This window comes from Bos grunniens, chromosome 2 (assembly GCF_055505025.1).
Source record: "Bos grunniens cultivar Pamir isolate PY7600 chromosome 2, Bosgru_T2T1.0, whole genome shotgun sequence".
NCBI lineage: Eukaryota > Metazoa > Chordata > Mammalia > Artiodactyla > Bovidae > Bos > Bos grunniens.
The window spans coordinates 136,277,427-136,297,525 of record NC_141166.1 but is presented as its reverse complement, the minus strand read 5'-3'; the positions used below and the strand labels follow the sequence as shown (position 1 = coordinate 136,297,525).

The 20,099-nt window shown below is 42.2% G+C and overlaps 1 protein-coding gene across 1 annotated transcript in view; it reads right to left on the bottom strand.

The window, feature by feature from the left end:
* The window catches only part of OCA2 (OCA2 melanosomal transmembrane protein), a 65,348-nt gene extending 46,775 nt beyond the window's left edge, over positions 1-18,573 (bottom strand). The window contains exon 1 of the mRNA XM_086372309.1: positions 18,427-18,573. The gene's annotated coding sequence lies outside the window, so the exon portion shown is untranslated. The remainder of the gene's footprint in view (positions 1-18,426) is intronic.
* Positions 18,574-20,099: the final 1,526 nt, after the last annotated feature.

Genomic DNA, 20,099 nt, shown 5'->3' with positions numbered 1-20,099 from the left:
ACACAACACCAGACACAAAAATAAATTCAAAATAGAATAAAGACCTAAATGTAAAATCGGACACTAAAAATTCTTATAGGAAAACATAGGAAGAACATTCATTGGCATAAACCACAGAAAGATCATTGTTACCTAACTACTAGAGTAATACACCATCAGTATTCTGGCTCAGATGGTAAATAATCTGCCTGCAGGGCAGGAGACCTGGGTTCGATCCCTGGGTGGGAAGATCCCCTGGAGAAGGAATGGAAATCCATTCCAGTATTCTTGCCTGGAGAAGTGCATGGACAGAGGATCCTGGTGGGCTACAGTTCATGGGGCCGCAAAAAGTCAGATATTCAGATATGACTGAGTGACTAGCACTTTCACTTTACTCTCCTAGAGTAATAAAAATAAAAATAGAAATAAATAAATAGGACCTAATTAAACTTAAAACCTCTTGCACAGCAAAGAAAAACATAAATGAGACAAAAAGACAACCCTCAGAATGGGAGAAAATGTTTGCAAATGAGGCAACTGCAAAGGGATTAATCTGCAAAATATACAAATAGCACAAGCAGCTCAATATAAAAAGAAAAATTATCAAATGACCTAAACAGACATCTCTCCAAAGACATACAAATCGCCAACAAACATAAGAAAAGATGCTCAGCCCTGCACATTATTAAAGAAATGAACATCAAAACTACAATGAGGTATCACATCACACCAGTCAGAATGATCTTCATCAAAAAATTAACAAACAATAAAGATGAAGAGGGTAACTCTTGCACTGTGGTGGGAATGTAAATTGACATAGCCATGATGAAGAACAGTATGACAGTTCCTTAAAAAACTGAAAATAGGACTATTACATGACCAAGCTATCCCACTAGTGTGCATATACCCTAAGAAAACCATAAATGAGAAAGACACATGCACCCCAGTATTCACTGCAGCACTATTCACAGTAGCCAGGACATGGAAGCAACCTAAATGTCCATTGACAGATGAATGGTTAAAGAAGATGTGGTACATATATAAAATGGAATATTATTCAGTCATATAAAGGAATAAATTGGGTAATTTGTAAAGACGTGGATAGACACACAGAGTCTGTCATACAGAGTGAAATAAGTCAAAAAGAGAAAAACAACAATCATATATTAACGCATATATGTGCTGTATGCAGGTAAAGAAGAATAGAACTGGACATGGAACAACAGACTAGATCCAAATTGTGAAAGGAGTACATCAAAGCTGTATATTATCACCCTGCTTATTTAAATTATATGCAGAGTACATTATGCAAACTGCAAGGCTAGATGAAGCACAAGCTGGGATCAAGATTGCCAGGGAAAATATCAATAACCTTAGATATGCAGATAACACCACCTTTATGGCAGAAAGCAAAGAAGAACTAAACAGCCTCTTGATGAAAGTGAAAGAAGAGAATGAAAAACTCAACATTCAAAAAAACTAAGATCATGGCATCTGGTCCCATCACTTCATGGCAAATAGATGGGGAAAAAATGAGAGACTTTATTTCTTTGAGCTCCAAAATCACTGCAGATGGTGACTGTAGCCATGAAATTAAAAGATGCTTGCTCCTTGGAAGGAAAGTTATGACCAAACTAGACAGCATATTAAAAAGCAGAGACATTATCTTGCTGACAAAGGTCTGTCTAGTCAAAACTATGGTTTTTCCAGTAGTCATGTATGAATGTGAGAGTTGTACTATAAAGAAAGCTGAGCACCAAAGAATTGATGATTTTTAAATTTGGTGTTGGAAAAGACTCTTCAAAGGTTCCTGGGACTGCAAGGAGATCAAACCAGTCAATCCTGAATATTCATTGGAAGGACTGATGCTGAAGCTGAAGCTCCAATATTTTAGCCACATGATGCGAAGAACTGACTCACTTGAAAAGACCCTGATGCTAGGAAAGATTGAAGGCAGGAGGAGAAGGGAACGACAGAGGATGAGATGGTTGGATGGCATCACCGACTCAATGGACAGAGTTAGAGCAAGCTCCAGGAGTTGGTGATGGACAGGGAAGCCTGACATGCTGCAGTCCTTGTGGTCGCAAAAAGTCAGACACGACTGAGAGACTGAACTGATATGTGGAATGTAGAAAAATGATACAGATTAACCTATTTGCAGGCCAGGAATAGAGATGCAGGTATAGATAATGGATGTGTAGGCACAGTGAGGGGAGTCAATCAGATAAACTGGGACACTAGGATTGATGTATGGGCACTGCCATGTGTAAAACAGACAGTTGGTGGGAACCTTCTGTGCAGCCTAAGGCTTTCAGCTTGGTGTTCTCTGGTGATCTAGATGGGTGGGAATTGAGGATGAGAGGAGATCCAAGAGGGAGTGGATATATGTATATATATAATTAATTCACTTTGTTGTACAACATTATAAAGCAACTATATCCCATTAAAAAAAAAAAGAAAGAATGGTTGAAAATTTCCCAAGTTTGAGAAAGTACATCTACCTACACATTGAAGACATTTGTAAATTCCAAAGAAGATAAACCCAAAGAAATCTATACCAAGATATACTGTAGTCAAACTATTGAAATCTAAATCTTTCTCTTGAAACCATTAAGAGAAAACTGAAGATGTCACTACATGGGAAAAAATTCAAATACAAAACCCACAGTGGTCAGAAGAAGTGGCATCATAGTTTTCAAGTAATGAAAAGAAAGAACTGTCAACCCAGAATCCTCTATCTAGAGAATATATCCTTTAGGAATGTAGGGGAAATCAAGACCTTAGGTGAGAGAAAACTGCAAGAATTTGTTGCCAGTAGACCTATCCTAAAAGAATGGCTAAAGAAAGTTCCTCTAAACAAAAAAAGGAAAGATAAGTTTTGGAGCAGCAGCAAGGTAAAAACAACAATGAAAACACGAAAAATATGGGTAAAAACAATGCATTTTCTCTCTCTGGAATTTTCTACATTATGCTTGATTTTTGAAGGGAAAATTGTTAACACTCTCTGATCTGGTTATCAATGTATGTTGTTATGGTTCAGTTGCTAAGTCATGTCCAACTGTTTTTGATCCCATGGACTGCAGCATGCCAGGCTTCCCTATCCCTCACTATCCCCTGAGTTTGCTCAAACTCATGTCCACTGAGTCAGTGATACCATCTATACATCTTATCCTCTGTCACCCCGTTCTCCTCTTGCCCTCAATCTTTCCCAGCATCAGGGTCTTTTCCAATGAGTTGACTCTTCACACCAGGTGGCCAAAGTATTGGAGGTTCAGCTTCAGTATCAGGCCTTCCATTGAATAGTCAGGGTTGATTAGGAAAATCTTTACCATCTGAGCCACCAGGGAAGCCCTATAATATATGCATGCATGCTAAGTCCCTTCAGTCGTGTCCAACTCTTTGCAACCCTACAGGCTAAAAAGCACAACTAAAGAATCTGCCTGCAATGCAGGAGACCCAAGTCTGATCCCTGGATCGGGATGATCCCATGGAGAAGGGAATGGCAACCCACTTCAGTATTCTTTCCTAGAGAATCCCATGAACAGAGGAGACTGGCATGCTACAGTCCATGTGATTGCAGAGTCAGACACAACTGAGCCACTAACACAGAGTGTGGGCAATCTACACGAAATTCACTACAAAATAACAAGATAGGTAGACTAAAAGTAAAAAGATGGAGAAAGATATATCATTCAAGCATTAATCAAAAAAAAAAAAAGAGTGACTGTATTAGTACAAGATATGGTAGACTTCCATGAACCATGAACTTCCAGAGAGCTGGAGAAATATCAATAACCTCAGATATGCAGATGACACCACCCTTATGGCAGAAAGTGAAGAGGAACTAAAAAGCCTCTTGATGAAAGTGAAAGTGGACAGTGAAAAAGTTGGCTTAAAGCTCAACATTCAGAAAACTAAGATCATGGCATCCGGTCTCATCACTTCATGGAAAATAGATGGGGAAAACAGTGGAAACACTGGCTGACTTTATTCTTCTGGGCTCCAAAATTACTGCAGATGGTAATTGAAGCCATGAAATTAAAAGACGCTTACTCCTTGGAAGGAAAGTTATGACCAACCTAGAAAGCATATTCAAAAGCAGAGACATTACTTTGCCAACAAAGGTCCGTCAAAGCTATGGTTTTTCCAGTGGTCATGTATGGATGTGAGAGTTGGACTGTGAAGAAAGCTGAGTGCTGAAAAATTGATGCTTTTGAATGGTGGTGTTGGAGAAGACTCTTGAGAGTCCCTTGGACTGCAAGGAGATCCAACCAGTCCATTCTGAAGGAGACCAGTCCTGGGTGTTCATTAAAAGAACTAATGTTCAAGCCAAAACTCCAATACTTTGGACACCTGATGCGAAGAGCTGACTCATTGGAAAAGACCCTGGTGCTGGGAAAGATTGAGGGCAGGAGGAGAAGGGGACAACAGAGGATGAGATGGTTGGATGGCATCAGTGACTCAATGGACATGGGTTTAGGTGGACTTCGGGAGTTTGTGATGGACAGGGAGGCCGGGCGTGCTGCAGTTCATGGGGTCACAAAGAGTCGGACACGAATTAGTGACTGAACTGAACTGAACATTCGCACTCATGCTTTCCTTAAGCCTGTGTAGCAATGTATCTTGCCCTAGAACTGGTTTTTCTTTAGGTTGGGAGCTAATAATTACGTAGCCACGAGATGTCTCTTTTGCTGTTCTTTTCAAGCCTTTATCAATTCAGTAGAAAAAGTTTTATGTATACATATATAAATAGTAAGTGAAAGTTGCTCAGTCATGTCTGACTCTTTGCGACTCCATTGACTGTAGCCCACCAGGCTCCCCTGTCCACGGAATTCTCCAGGCGAGAATACTAGAGTGGGTTGCCATTTTCTCCTCCAGGGGATCTTCCTGACCCTGGGATCAAACTGGCTTCTCCTGAGGCTCCTGCATTGCAGGCAGGCTTTTTACCCCTGAGCCACCAGGGAAGTCATGTATAAATAGTAAGTATAATATAACATATATATTTTGAAAAACTTAAGAATTTTGCCTAGCTAAACAAATTTATGACATTTTAGTTCCACTTGTTTGACTAGAATGCTATGTTTCTAATTTACATTCAGTCAAAACTTTGATATAGTTCCATTTATTCTGACATTTAGTGTTACTGCTAAAGTCTAGAAAGGTTATTTTAGTGATTTAAAAAAAATTTTGAATGAGTCATGAAAATCCTAATCCAATTCTGAGAATATAAAGATATACTATGTTATTAAAAAGAAAAACAATAGGAAATAACATGTGATACAGTATTATTAACTAAAGTACAGATTTCGTTCAAATTTCTCACAAGTTTGTTCTAGTGTCTATTTATTTTCACACCTTATTTAACTGCACTGAGCAGCTTCAGCTGCATGCAACAAATTCTGGTAAATTCTCTTCATGTTTATTCTATCACAAGTATTTTCTACTTTTTCTTGTTATGGCTTCTTAGATATACCCATCATTTAAAGGTGAACGTTTAATTTCCAAATACATAGTTTTTTAAAGTTATCTTGTATATTAATTTCTCATTTAAATTTAACTTTCTTCTCTGCAATCACTCTCTGTGGTTTTTTAGCCTTCTAACTTTATTGAGGCTTTCAATGGCTAAGTCAAAGATCTCTCTTGGTAAATCTCTCTCTTCACACTGTACTTCAAAATATGTGAGCTATTTTCAAATATAGTTTGACATTGATTTCTAACATAATTCCACAGTTAACAGAGAACAGACTCTGTATGACTTCAATACTTTTAGACCATGAAATTTTTCCACCTTGTTTTATGTCCCTGGATCTATTCCAGTGTCTCCTAGTTAATAGTCTATGGGAACTTGAGTAGAATTTATATCCTATTGTTGTGTGAAAACTGTATAAATCTTAATTATGTTGAATTGGCTCATGGTGTTTTTCAGGTCTACCATATCCTTCTGCTTCTCTGTATAATCATTCTATTAACTTTTGAATGTTTGACATTGAAACTCAAACCAAAAATATTAATTTATCTACTTTAAAAATAATTTTAATAATGAAACTATATGTAACTTTGTTATGTGTTTTCCAAGTCTCCTGTAAATGTGTAAAATCATACATTTTGTAATTTAAAAAATATAACTGTGATACAAGTATACAATTTACAGCACAGGGGATATGGCCAATATTTTAGAATAACTTTATATCAGTATAATCTACCAAAATATTGAATCACTATATTGTACACCTGGACTAAATATAGTATAAATCAATTATAATAAAAGAAAGAAAAACATTATTAATAACAATAAATGACATTTGCTGGAAAAAAAGGAAAGAAATGGGTGTTACCAAAACATCATTTTCTGCTTAAATATGTATAATACTTGTCTATTTGTTAATTATACTTTAATAAAGTTAAAAAAAGAACTGAAAGAAAAAGCATGTGAGTGGTTAAACAAATGATATTATCATGGGACATTTATACTCACAAGCCACTGAAACATGCAACAACTTGCATGAATGCACTTTCACAGAGATAAGCTATTCACAAAAGGTTACATATCATATGATTCTATGTGTGAAACATTATTGAAATGACAAAATTATAGAAACGGGACCAGCTTAGCTGTTTCCCCCGGTTAAGTGTGGGGTGGGGTGGATGGAATGTAAGTGTTGAAAAAGGGCAACACGATGGTCCTTTGGTGATGGGACACCCTATATCTTGGCATCCTGGCAGCCATGTTGTACTATAATTTTGCATGAGTTTTGCCACTGGAGGAAACTTTGTAAAGGGTTCAGGGCATCTCACTACTATTTCTTACAATTGCATGTATATATACAATTGCCTCAAAATAAAAAATTGAATCTCCCTGTCTTCCCAGAGTCATTCAGCCACTACCCAGTTCCTCTCCTGTTCTATATAGCACAACTTCCCAAGACTATATTCATTTCTCCTTTATTGAACCCACTTCACCCAAGCTTATGTCCCCCAGTTTGATGAAAAACAACCTTGCCAAGGTCACTGGTAAACTCTCAACTCTGTCCCTCTCTGGGGTTCTCAGCATCCTACTGTGCAAGCACCCTTCCTTCTGGTCCCACGACTCCCTGGCCCTCTGGTTCTTCTTCTCATTCTCCTTTGCTGACTCCCTCCCCTCTTCCCAGCCTTTGTCTTGAGCCCTCCCTCCCTAGATTTCAGTCTCAGGGCTTTAGACACAGGCCACTCTGAAGATGTTTATCTCCCATTCCAACCTTCCCTGAGCTCAGGCTCCCACCACAGCCTCCTCTGCATCCCTGCTCATCACTGACCAGTGACTCTGTTCTTGCTCAGCTCACTTTCTCAGGGTGACTGAGGGTTCTGCTCACCCAGAGGTCCCTCTCTTTCTCTTATGTTCCTCATCCTGTTCCTCTAAACATATCCCAAATCCTCCTGCTTGCACCTCTTACACATGTGATTGGAAAACCCCAGCCCACAGCATGTCCACTGGGAACACTCGCCAGCACCCCTGCCCCTGGCTGAACTTCCACTGAACCCAAAGCCTAAGTCTGGTCTCATCCCACTGAACCCCATGCAACTGATCTATTGAAAGATGTCTAGTGCTCACCCTGAGAACTCCATAGAAGAGGGCCTGGTCAAAATATGAGGGTAAGCTTGGGCTGGGACAGACACCTGCAGTGAGCAGGAGAGGTGCCATCCCTGGCACCCTGACCATCTGGAGCAGGAACCCTCCAGTCAGTCAGATTTCCACACCAAAATAACCAAGTTTCCACCAATTTAGGAAAAAAAAAAAAAAAATGATGGTCATGGCTGACATTTCAGACCCATTGGAATGTCACAGTCACACCTGTCCTTTTAAATACATCCACCTATGCTATCTGTTCTGCCCTCTGGCTCTGACTCCTCCCAACTAGCCTAGTTTCGGTGCCCAGAGGATGTGCCCAGAGGCTGATGGGAGGGACCCATCAGTTGACAACACTGGGTACAAGGGCGGCCAGGGGACAGTGCCCAGGGGGAGATGACTGGGCATGCCCTGCTGGGAGGGCAGTGGGTTCTACCCCTGTGTCTTTCCTGACCTGGTCCAGCAGCTGTTGTTCACTGTTCCAGGCCTGAGGGGAAGCTCAACGATGGAGGCATTAAGAAAGGAGGATCAATAAGTGGGATTTATCCCAGGGATGCAAGGATTATTCAATATATGCAAATCAATCATTGTGATACAGCATATCAACAAACTGAAAGATATAAACCATATGATCATCTCTACAGAGGCAGAAAAAGTTTTCAACAAATTAAACACTCATTTATGATGAAAATTCTCCAGAAAGTAGGCATAGAAGAAAACTACCTCAATATAATAAAGGCCATATACAACAAACCCACAGAAAACATTATTCTCAATGGTGAAGAACTCAAAGCATTTCCTCTAAGATGAGGAACAAGAAAACGGTGCCCACTCCCACCACTGTTATTCAACATAGTTTGGAAAAAATCAGAAAGAGAATTAAGGAAACAATCCCATTTGCCATTGCAACAAAAAGAATAAAATACCCAGGGATAAACCTACCTAAAGATGCAAAAGACCTGTATGCAGAAAACTATAAGACACTGATGAAAGAAATCAAAGATGACACAAACAGATGGAGAGATATTCCATGTTCTTGGATTGGAAGAATCAATATTGGAAAAGTGACTACACTGCCCAAAGCAATCTATGGATTCAATGCAATCCCTATCAAAGTACCTGCCTCCTGAGAAACCTGTATGCAGGTTAAGAGGCAACAGTTAGAACCAGATATGGAACAAAAGACTGGTTCAAAATTGGGAAAGGAGTATGTCAAGGTTGTATATTGTCACCCTGCTTATTTGTTTATATGCTGAGTACATCATGTAAAATGCCAGGCTGAATGAAGCACAAGCTGGAATCAAGATTTCCAGGAAAAATTCAATCATGTCAGATATGCAGATGATACTACCCAAATTGCATAAAGCAAAGAGGAACTAAAGAGCCTCTTGATAAAGATGAAAGAGAACAAAAAAGCTGGCTAAAACTCAACATCAAAAAACTAAGATCACAGCATCCAGTCCCATCACTTCATGGCAAATTAGTTCAGTTCAGTTAGTTCAGTTCAGTTCAGTTCAGTCGCTCAATCATGTCTGACTCTTTGTGACCCCAAGGACCGCAGCACGCCAAGCCTCCCTGTCCATCACCAACTCCCAGAGTTTACTCAAACTCATGTCCATTGAGTCGGCGATGCCATCCAACCATCTCATCCTCTGTCGTCCCCTTCTCCTCCTGCCTTCAATCTTTCCCACCATCAGGGTCTTTTCAAATGAATCAGCTCTTCGCATCACGTAGCCAAAGTATTGGAGTTTCAGCTTCAACAACAGTCCTTCCAATGAATATTCAGGACTGATTTCCTTTAGGAAATCATGGCAAATAGATGGGGGGGAAATGGAAACTGTAACAGACTTTATTTTCTTGGGCTCCAAAAGCACTGCAGATGGTGACTGCAGCCATGAAATTAAAAGACACCTGCTCCTTGGAAGAAAAGCTATGACAAACCTAGATAGCATTTTAAAAAGCAGAGACATCACTTTGCCAACAAAAGTCCTTGTAGTCAAAGCTATGATTTTTTCCAGTAGTCATTTTGTATGGATGTGAGAGTTGGACCATAAAAAAGGCTGAACACCAAAGGATTGATGCTTTTGACCTGTGGCACTGGAGAAGACTCTTGAGAGTCCCATGGACTGCAAGGAGATCAAACCAGTCAACACTAAAAGAAATCAACCTTGAATATTCATCAGAAGGACTGATGCTGAAACTGAAACTCCAATACTTTGGCCACCTGATGTGAAGAGCTGACTCACTGGAAAAGACCCTGATGATGGGAAAGATTGAGGTCAGTAAGAGAAGGGGATGACAGAAAGTGAGATGCTTGGATGGCATCCCCGATTCAATGGACATGAGTTTGAGCAAACTCTGGGAGATTGTGAAGGACAGGGAAGCCTGGTATGCTGCAGTCTAAGGGGTTGCAATGAGTCTGATACAACTGAATGAGTGAATGACAACAATCAAACTACTAATGGTATTTTTCACAGCACTAGAACAAAAAATTTCACAATTTGTATGGAAACACAAAAGATCACAAATAGCCGAAGTAATCTTGAAAAAGAAGATAGGAGTTGGAGGAATCAACTTTCCTGACTTCAGACTATACTACAAAACTACAGTCAGTAAGACAGTATGGTATTGGCACAAAAACAGAAATATAGATCAATGGAACAAGACAGAAAGTCCAGAGATAAACCCACATATCTATGGGCACCTTATCTTGACAGAGGAGGCAAGAAAATACAGTGGAGAAAAGACAGCCTCTTCAATAAGTGGTGCTGGGACAAAATGGACAGCTACATGTAAAAGAATGAAGCTAGAACACTTTTCAACACCACACACAAAAATAAACTCAAAATGGATTAAAGATTTAAATGTAAGGCCAGAAGCTATAAAGCTCTTAGAGAAAAACATAGGTGATATTCTCTTTGACATACATCACAGCAAGATCCTCTTTGACCCACTTCCTAGAGTAATGGAAATAGAAACAAAAGTAAACAGATGGGACTTAATTAACCTTAAAAGATTTTTCACAGAAAAAAAAAACACTAAACAAGATTAAAAGACAACCCTCAGAATGGGAACTGCAAATAAACAGTTCATTCAGCTCAACAGCAGAAAAACAAACAACCCAATCAAAAAATGGCTGAAAGACCCAAACAGATATTTCTCCAAAGAAGACATACAGATGGCCAACAAACACATGATGCTAAACATCACTCATCATTCAGTTCATTTCAGTCGCTCAGTCATGTCCAACTCTTTGCGACCCCATGAATCGCAGCATGGCAGGCCTCCCTGTCCATCACCAACTCCCAGAGTTCACTCAGACTCACGTCCATCGAGTCAGTGATGCCATCCAGCCATCTCATCCTCTGTCGTCCCCTTCTCTTGCCCCCAATCCCTCCCAGCATCAGAGTCTTTTCCAATGAGTCAACTCTTCGCATGAGGTGGCCAAAGTACTGGAGTTTCAGCTTTAGCATCATTCCTTCCAAAGAAATCCCTGGGCTGATCTCCTTCAGAATGGACTGGTTGGATCTCTTTGCAGTCCAAGGGACTCTCAAGAGTCTTCTCCAACACCACATTTCAAAAGCACCAATTCTTCGGTGCTCAGCTTTCTTCACAGTCCAACTCTCACATCCATACATGACCACTGGAAAAACCATAGCTTTGACTAGATGGACATTTATTGGCAAAGTAATGTCTCTCCTTTTCAATATGCTATCTAGGTTGGTCATAACTTTCCTTCCAAGGAGTAAGTGTCTTTTAATTTCATGGCTGCAGTCACTATCTGCAGTGATTTTGGAGCCCCCAAAAATAAAGTCTGACACTGTTTCCACTGTTTCCCCATCTATTTCCCATGAAGTGATTGGACTAAATGCCATGATCTTCATTTTCTGAACGTTGAGCTTTAAGCCAACTTTTTCACTCTCCTCTTTCACTTTCATCAAGAGGCTTTTTAGTTCCTCTTCACTTTCTGCCATAAGGGTGGTGTCATCTGCATATCTGAGGTGATTGATATTTCTCCCGGCAATCTTGATTCCAGCTTGTGCTTCTTCCAGCCCAGCGTTTCTCATTATGTACTCTGCATAGAAGTTAAATAAGCAGGGTGACAATATACAGCCTTGACGAACTCCTTTTCCTATTTGGAACCAGTCTGTTGTTCCATGTCCAGTTCTAACTGTTGCTTCCTGACCTGCATATAGGTTTCTCAAGAGGCAGGTCAGGTGGTCTGGGATTCCCATCTCTTTCAGAATTTTCCACAGTTTATGGTGATCCACATAGTCAAAGGCTTTGGCATAGTCAATAAAGCAGAAATAGATGTTTTTCTGGAACTCTGTTGCTTTTTTGATGATCCAGCAGATGTTGGCAATTTGGTCTCTGGTTCCTCTGCCCTTTCTAAAACCAGCTTGAACATCTGGAACTTCACGGTTCACGTATTGCTGAAGCCTGGCTTGGAGAATTTTGAGCATTACTCTACTCGCCTGTGAGATGAGTGCAATTATGTGGTAGTTTGAGCATTCTTTCACATTGCCTTTCTTTGGGATTGGAATGATAACCGACGTTTTCCAATCTTGTAGCCACTGCTGAGTTTTCCAAATTTGCTGGCATATTGAGTGCAGCACTTTCACAGCATCATCTTTCAGGATTTGAAATAGCTCAACTGGAATTCCATCACCTCCACTAGCTTTGTTCGTAGTGATGCTTTCTAAGGCCCACTTGACTTCACATTCCAGGATGTCTGGCTCTAGGTTAGTGATCACATCATTATTATTATCTTGGTCGTGAAGATTTTTTTGTACAGTTCTTTTGTGTATTCCTGCCACCTCTTCTTAATATCTTCTGGTTCTGTTAGGTCCATACCATTTCTGTCCTTTATCGAGCCCATCTTTGCATGAAATGTTCCCTTCGTATCTCTAATTTTCTTAATCACTCATCATTAGAGAAATGCAAACCAAAACTACAACAAGGTATCACCTCACACCAGTCAGAATGGCCATCATTAAAAAGTCTATAAACAATAAATGCTGGAGAGAATGTGGAGAAAAGGGTACCGTCTTGCACTGTTGGTGGGAATGTAAGTTGATACAGCCACTATGGAGAACAGTATAGAGATTCTTTTAAAAAAACTGGGAATAGAACTATCATATGACCCAAATGCCAACACTAGGTACTTACCCTGAGAAAGCCATAATTGAAAGAGACACATGTACCCCAATGTTCGTTGCAGCACTTTTTACAATAGATAGGAAATAGAAGCAACCTAGATGTCCCTTGACAGATTAATGGATACGGTAGCTGTGGTACATATATAAAATGGAATGTTACTCAGCTACAAAAAAGAAAAGAATGCATTTGAGTCAGTCCTAATGAGGTGGATGAACCTAGTCTATTATACAGAGTGAAGTAAGTCAGAAAAAGGAAGAAAAATATTGTATGTTACTGCATTCATATGGAATCTAGACAAAATGGTACTGATGAACCTATCTGCAGGGGAACAGTGGAGATGCAAACATAGAGAACAGACTTGCGAACACAGTGGGGGAAGGAGAAGGAGGGACAAATTCAAAGAGCAGCAAGGAAGCATATACTTTGTGTGCTAAGTTACTTTGGTCATGTCCGACTCTGTGCGACTCTATGGACTCTATGGACTCTATAGCCTGCCAGGCTCCTCTGCTCATAGGATTCTCCAGGCAAGGATACTGGAGTGGGTTGCCATGCCCTCCTCCAGGAGATCTTTCTGACTCAGGAATCAAACCTGTGTCTCTTACGTCTCCTGCACGGACAGGCAGATTCTTTACCACTAGCACCACTTACCATATATAAAACAGACTGCAAGTGGGAATCTGCTGTGTGACACCAGTGCTCTGTGACAAACTAGAGGGGTGGGATGGGGTGGGAAATAGGAAAGGGTTTAAGGAGGGAGGGGATTATATATACCTGTGGCTGATTCATGTTAATGTATGGCAGAGGCCAACACAATATTGTAAAGCAATTACCCTCCAATTAAAAAATAGAGGGGAAAAAAGAATCAAAAATAAAAAAGAAAAGGGGATTAAGAGAGCTGTGTTCTCTATGCTCCAGCTGGGGCCAGATACCCACAGCCCTTCCATGATGGCCGTGAGAGCAGAATTTGGCTAGGATTTTATGGGCATGATAGAATTTCTTTGCATTCTAGGTTTGGTGCCAATGAGCCAGCAGAGACATAAGAACAGGAAGTGGAACTCAGAGTGGCAAGTCCTAGGAACCTGCCCTGAGTAGCCTTCAGCCCAGCAAGACTACACCTAAACAAGCACCTCCTTGGCACACTGTGCATGTTGTGGTGCTGTTATAGTTGTCTTTGGGATGTGGTCCCCTCTTCTGCACAGACAGGCCAATTGAATAAAGTGAATGACTTAATACAATGCTGCTGCTGCTGCTAAGTCGCTTCAGTCATGTCCAACTCTGTGCGACCCCATAGACGGCAGCCCTCCAGGCTCCCCCATCCCTGGGATTCTCCAGGCAAGAATACTGGAGTGGGTTGCCATTTCCTTCTCCAATGCATGAAAGTGAAAAGAGAAAGTGAAGTCGCTCAGTCGTGTCCGACTCTTTGTGACCCATGGACTGCAGCCTACCAGGTTCCTCCGTCCATGGGATTTTCCAGGCAAGAGTACTGGAGTGGGGTGCCATTGCCTTCTCCTAGCCTGGTGCTTTTACAGTAGTACATAAACCAGCAGTAGCAATACACATCATGTGGAAAACAGTTTCTTTGTAAATTTTAAGAACACTTTTCTCCATGTTCTTTCATCACTTGACATAATGCAATAATGAAAACAGACGACAGACTAAAAGCACATTAGCTGCTGCGAAAACTTTATTATTAAATAGAAATCATTCCACAGGCAATTCCTTCCTCCTATAGACAATGTCTAAGTCCTGAGAACACACCCAGTTATACAATGTCCCTCTCCACAAAACCATTCAGGACTAAAGTTTCCTTCTTGATGTAGAACTGTCCAGGTAGCCACATCCCTGTGGGTGTGACTGGGTCTTCTGCATTTGGTGCAGTCTTTCTAGGTGATGAAGCCCAGAGAAGGTGCAGGAATCGACTCTGGGATTGTAGAGGCCACCAGGAATTGGCCCACCCAGTACACAGAGACAGGCCTTTCCCAGTGACAGCAGTGTGGGTGCCTTTTCCCTTATCCCACTCCAGGCCAGGACCGAGACTGTGAAGTCTGATCCTTAATCCCTTCAGATGGCTCTTGCAATGAATGAACTGGGTTAAAAGCCCCCTTTTATGTTCTCTCTTTTTAATTTTACATCTTTAATTATCTTTGGCTGCACTGGGTCTTTGTGGCTGTGCATGGGCTTACTCTAGTTGTAGGGAGGGGAGGCTATTCTCTAGTCACGGTGTGAGGGCTTCTCACTGAGGTGGCTTCTCCTGCTGTGGAGCAAAGACTCTAGAGCACAGGCTCAGTAGGTGTGGCACAGTGGCTGAGCTGCCCTGAGACACGGGGGATCTTCCCAGAGGAGGGATCAAACCATTGTCCCCTGAGTTGCAAGGTGGATTCTTAACCACTGGCCCACCAGGGAAGCCCTCTGTTCTCTTTGTAAAGTGGGGACAAAGAATATTGCCTACTGTATCAGTAAACAAAGGACGCTGTGACAATGAAGCCAGCAGCCCCTACAGCCACCGCCAACTGCACCCTGAGGAGGTTCAGGGTGGAGGAAGCAGGTGGGATGCAGGCCCTGGAGAGCTGAGATGCATATCAAAGGAGTGATTTCAGTGGGCCCAGCTGCAAGCATCTTCTCCTACAAAGAAAAGCACTAAATTCCTTGGGCTATCTGGTTCCTTTCAATTAACAGTTATCTTTTGATGCTCCGACTACCTGGTTTCTGCCGCAAAAATTCCTATATATCTTGGCTACTCTCTTACATCTTCAAAGCAATCCCTCAGAAATATCTGAAAGGCTATCTTCTGGGGCTTGAGTCCTCAGAAAACCCCCTGAATAAAATATAATTTTCAACTTTTAGTTCAGACAAAAGAGCTGTCTTCCTCTGAGCCTTGAGAAGAACTTGGTGTGCATGTGTCAAGTTTCTTCAGTGGTGTCAGACTCTGCGACCCCATGGACTGTGACCTGCCAGCCTCCTCTGTCCATGGGTTTCTCCAGGCATGAATACTGGAGTGGATTGCCATGCCCTCCTCCAGAGGATCTTCCTGATCCAAGGATCAAACCCAAGTCTCTTTTGTCTCCTGCCTTGGCAGGTGGGTTCTTTACCACTAGTGCCACCTGGGAAGCCCCAGGTGAGGAAGAACTTGGAGGTCCCACTCTGTGCTCAGGCCTCTCTCTCTCTCTCCCCATCGTAGGAGACAGAGCTCTCCCTCCCCGAAAAGACACTTGCGCTGCAGTTGAGTCCTGCTACTCCCCTTGCCAAGTGCAACTCCTTGTACTTGGGGTCTCAGGTGCCTTAGCATGGGGGCATCCTGCCCAGGCAAGCAGTTCCCCGAACAGTAGGCAAGCACCTCCACATATCCCTCAGTACAGCACAACTGAAAGCACAAAACTGTAAAATCTAACCAGCAAGTGAGGTTCTCACTCATGGACATGTGATTCACCAGTCCCCTTCTGCAGCCCAGACCACTGTGTTCCAGCTGCCTTCTTATCTACCCCAGTGTCTCCAAGGTGCCCAAACACCTCTGCAGAAGTCCCAAAACCTGTTCCTTCCTCTGGGGCCCTGTGACCATTCAGGTACACACAACCAGGAGCACCTCTGATGACTCCCTCTGACTCTGCAGACCCTCACCTAAGCAGAGCCTCCCTGACCTGACTGCAGTCACCTCTCAGCTGGCAGGACTCTGCAGTGGCTTTCTAGAACCTCCTAGCTGCTCCCCATCATCTAATCACGGCGATCTTTCCAACATGCACATGATGCCCTGGACTCAGGCTTAAAACCTTCCTCAGGCATTGAGGCACCCAGATCTGTAGCAGCAGCTAGAGTCTCCCCCTACCCCATGATTCCTGATGATCTCAGATCTCACTTAACCCCAAGAGTGTCATGGCTTCTCAGAGAACAAGAATGGTATCAGCATTTGCTTTTCATCAGTGCCATAAATATTTACAGACTTATATTCCTAAATCACCCCAACATTATACCTGATTTGAACAATGGCACTCAAGCATTTGTAAACTAAATCTACAATAAGAGGTAGTTTTTGTGCAATCCTTTACAATTTGGCTCAGATGGTAAAGAATCTGCATGCAATGCGGGAGACCTGGGTTCAACCCCTGAGTTGAGAAGATACCCTGGAGAAGGGCATGGCAACCCACTCCAGTATTCTTGCCTGGAGAATCCCCACGAACAGAGGAGCCTGGTGGCTATACTCCATAGGATCACAAAGCGACTAAACGCAGAGTTACAGTTTACCTAGAGCTCTCATCTGACTAGTGTTTACGTGGGTTAAGTCAGCAGTGAGAGCAGATGTCATCCCACAGTTCAGGCAGAACATTTCCTCCGTATCCCCACGGCCCTCCTGGGCTGGGGACGCCCTTTGTCTTGGGAACTTGCCTCCCAATGAGCCATTATATCCAGAAAATAACTTGTTGTGGTGTCAAGCCCGAGTGCTCATACCAGCTATTCAGTCTTAGACTTCGCACATTTTCCCTGAGAGGAATTTTCCATGCTCCTAAAAGCAACAATTTAGCACAGGCTTATTAAAACCCCATCTGCTCCCTAGAACAGGTTAGCTCCTCATCTCCTCTCTCCCAACTAACCTGAGATTTAATCCTTAAAGGCAATTATGTGAGAGGGCTTCCCTGATGGCTCAGATGGTAAAGAATCTGCCTGCAATCTGGGAAACCTGGGTTCGACCCCTGATTTAAGAAGATCCCCTGGAGGAGGGCATGGCAAACCACTCCAGTATTCTTGCCTGGAGAATCCCCATGGACAGACAGCCTGGCGGCTACAGTCCATGGGTTCACATGGAATCAGATACATCTGAGTGACCAAGCACAGCACAGCACAAGTATCCCCTAGACGTATTCAATCTCCCAGGCCCTCCAAGCCCAGGCAGGCCTTGCCCCGGGGCCTGGACAGCAGACCTCATGCTCACCCCCTAGCTCACCTCATGCACACCTCGGGGATGGCATTTCCTAGATGATTTAGGTTACAGGGCACTGCCTTGTAAACACAAGGATATAGAAGCCGCCCACCCTGCTCACAGCCTCCTGTTGGCTCTTCCTCAAAATCACTGCAGGTTGTAGAGTTATCACATTCCTTAAATCAGCGCTCAAACATTTTCCTTGGGTAGCTTCACAGCTAGCCAGGCCAGTGTGGTAGGAGCTCCAGATACCTACCCTGTCAAACCCAAGCACATCCACACCCAGGGATGCCTGTGCTTAACATCCATTCTTTGGAAAGAGTGGGCAACCTTAAATTCATTTACTCCACTGTGTGTGGTCAGAGTGCAGAGAAGCAGCTCTGAGGGATTTAATGTTTTCACCCTGGCGCATTCCATTCCACAAAAACGCCTGACTAGTGTTCACGTGGATTAAGTCATTCCTCAGTTCAGGCAGAACATTTGCTGCCTGAACTGTTCCAAATTCTCTTCCTCCGTGTGCCCACGGCCCTCCCGGGCTGGGGACGACGCCCTTTGTCTTGGGAACTTGCCTCCCAATGAGCCATTATATCCAGAAAATAACTTGTTGTGGTGTCAAGCCCGAGTGCTCACACCAGCTATTCAGTCTTAGACTTTGCACATTTCCCCTGAGAGGAATTTTCCTTGCTCCTAAAAGCAACAATTCAGCACAGGCTTATTAAAACCCCGCCTGCCCCCTAGAACAGGTTAGTTCCTCATCTCCTCTCTCCCAACTAACCTGAAGACTTGATCTTCTTCCAGGAGCAAGTTTACAGTTGAAGATGAGAGCGCTGAATGACGATGGAGGTAGTCCTGGGAGGCAGGCGAGCTCCCAGCTGCTCCACGGTCCTCCTGCCGGCCTGGCCACACCCACAGACGTCACGACGGGCATCCCCTCCGCCCCCAACCACTCCACCCCATTGCTGCTCCCACCCCTGCTGCCTTACCCTAGCAGCTGCAAGAGACAGTCAAAAAATGAAGACAATATGTAAAATAGATAGCCATTGAGAATTTGCTGTATAACTCAAGGAACTCAAACCCAGGCTGTGTAACAAACCTGGAGGGGTGGGATGGAGTGGGAGGTGAGAGGGAGGTTCAAGAGGGTGCGGACATAATGTATACCTATGACTGATTCAAGCTGATGTTTGGCAGAAACCAACACAATTCTGTAAAGCAATTATCCTTAGATTAAAAAAATAAATTAAAAAAAAATTTTAATGAAAAAGAAATGAAGAAAAGATGCTCCTGGTCAGAGACCAGAGCTCACTCTCTTTTTTAATTGGAGTATAGCTGCTTTACAATGTTTTGTTAGTTTCTGCTGTACAGCAAAATGAATCAGCTATATATGTATATATCCTATCTTTGGGGGATTTCCTTCCTATTTAGGTCACCAAAGAGCACTGAGTAGATTTCCCTGTGCTGTACAGCAGGTTCTCATTAGTTATCTATTTTATACATTATATATATATATATATATATATATATATATTTCTCAACCCCAAGCTCCCAATTCATCCTACCCACCCACTCACTTCCCCCTTGGTATCCAGATGTTTGTTCTCTACATCTTTGTCTCTATTTCTGCTTTGCAGATCATCTTTACCATACAATATTTGATTTTTCTCTTTCTGCTTACTTCATTCTGTATGACAGTCTCAAGTAATATTTCACAGTACATTTCTACCACATCTTCTATTGATGGACATTCCATGTCCTGGCTATTGTAAATAGTGCTGTGATGAACATTGGGGTACAGGTATCTTTTTGAATTATGCTTTTCTCTGGGTATATGCCCAGTAGTGGGATTGCTGAGTCATATGGTAGTTCCATTTTTAGTTTTTTAAGGAAACTCCATACCGTTCTCCATTGTGGCTGTACCGATTTACATTCCCACCAACAGTGTAAGAGGGTTCCATTTCTTCAAACCCTCCCAGCATTTATTCTTTGTAAATTTTATATAATCATGGCCATTCTGACTGGTATGAAGTGATACCTCATTGTAGTTTTGATTTGCATTTCTCTAATGAGTGATGTTGAGCATTTTTTAATGTACTTGTTGGCCATCTATATGTTTGTATTTCTGTATTTCTTCTTTGGAGAAATGTCTGTTTAGGTCTTCCACTCATTTTTTGACTGGGTTGTTTGTTTTTCTGATGAGCTGCATGGACTGTTTGTATATTTTGCAGTTTAATTCTTTGTCAATTGCTTTGTTTGCAAATATTTCTCCCATTCTGACAGTTGTCTTTTTGCTTTATGGCCTTTTTCCTTTGCTGTGCAAACGGTTTTAAGCTTAATTAGGTCCCATTTGTTTCTTTTGTTTTTATTTTCATTACTCTAGGATGTGGGTCAAAAAAGATCTTGCTGAAATTTACGTGAAAGAGTGTTCTGCCTATGGTTTCCTCTAAGAGTTTT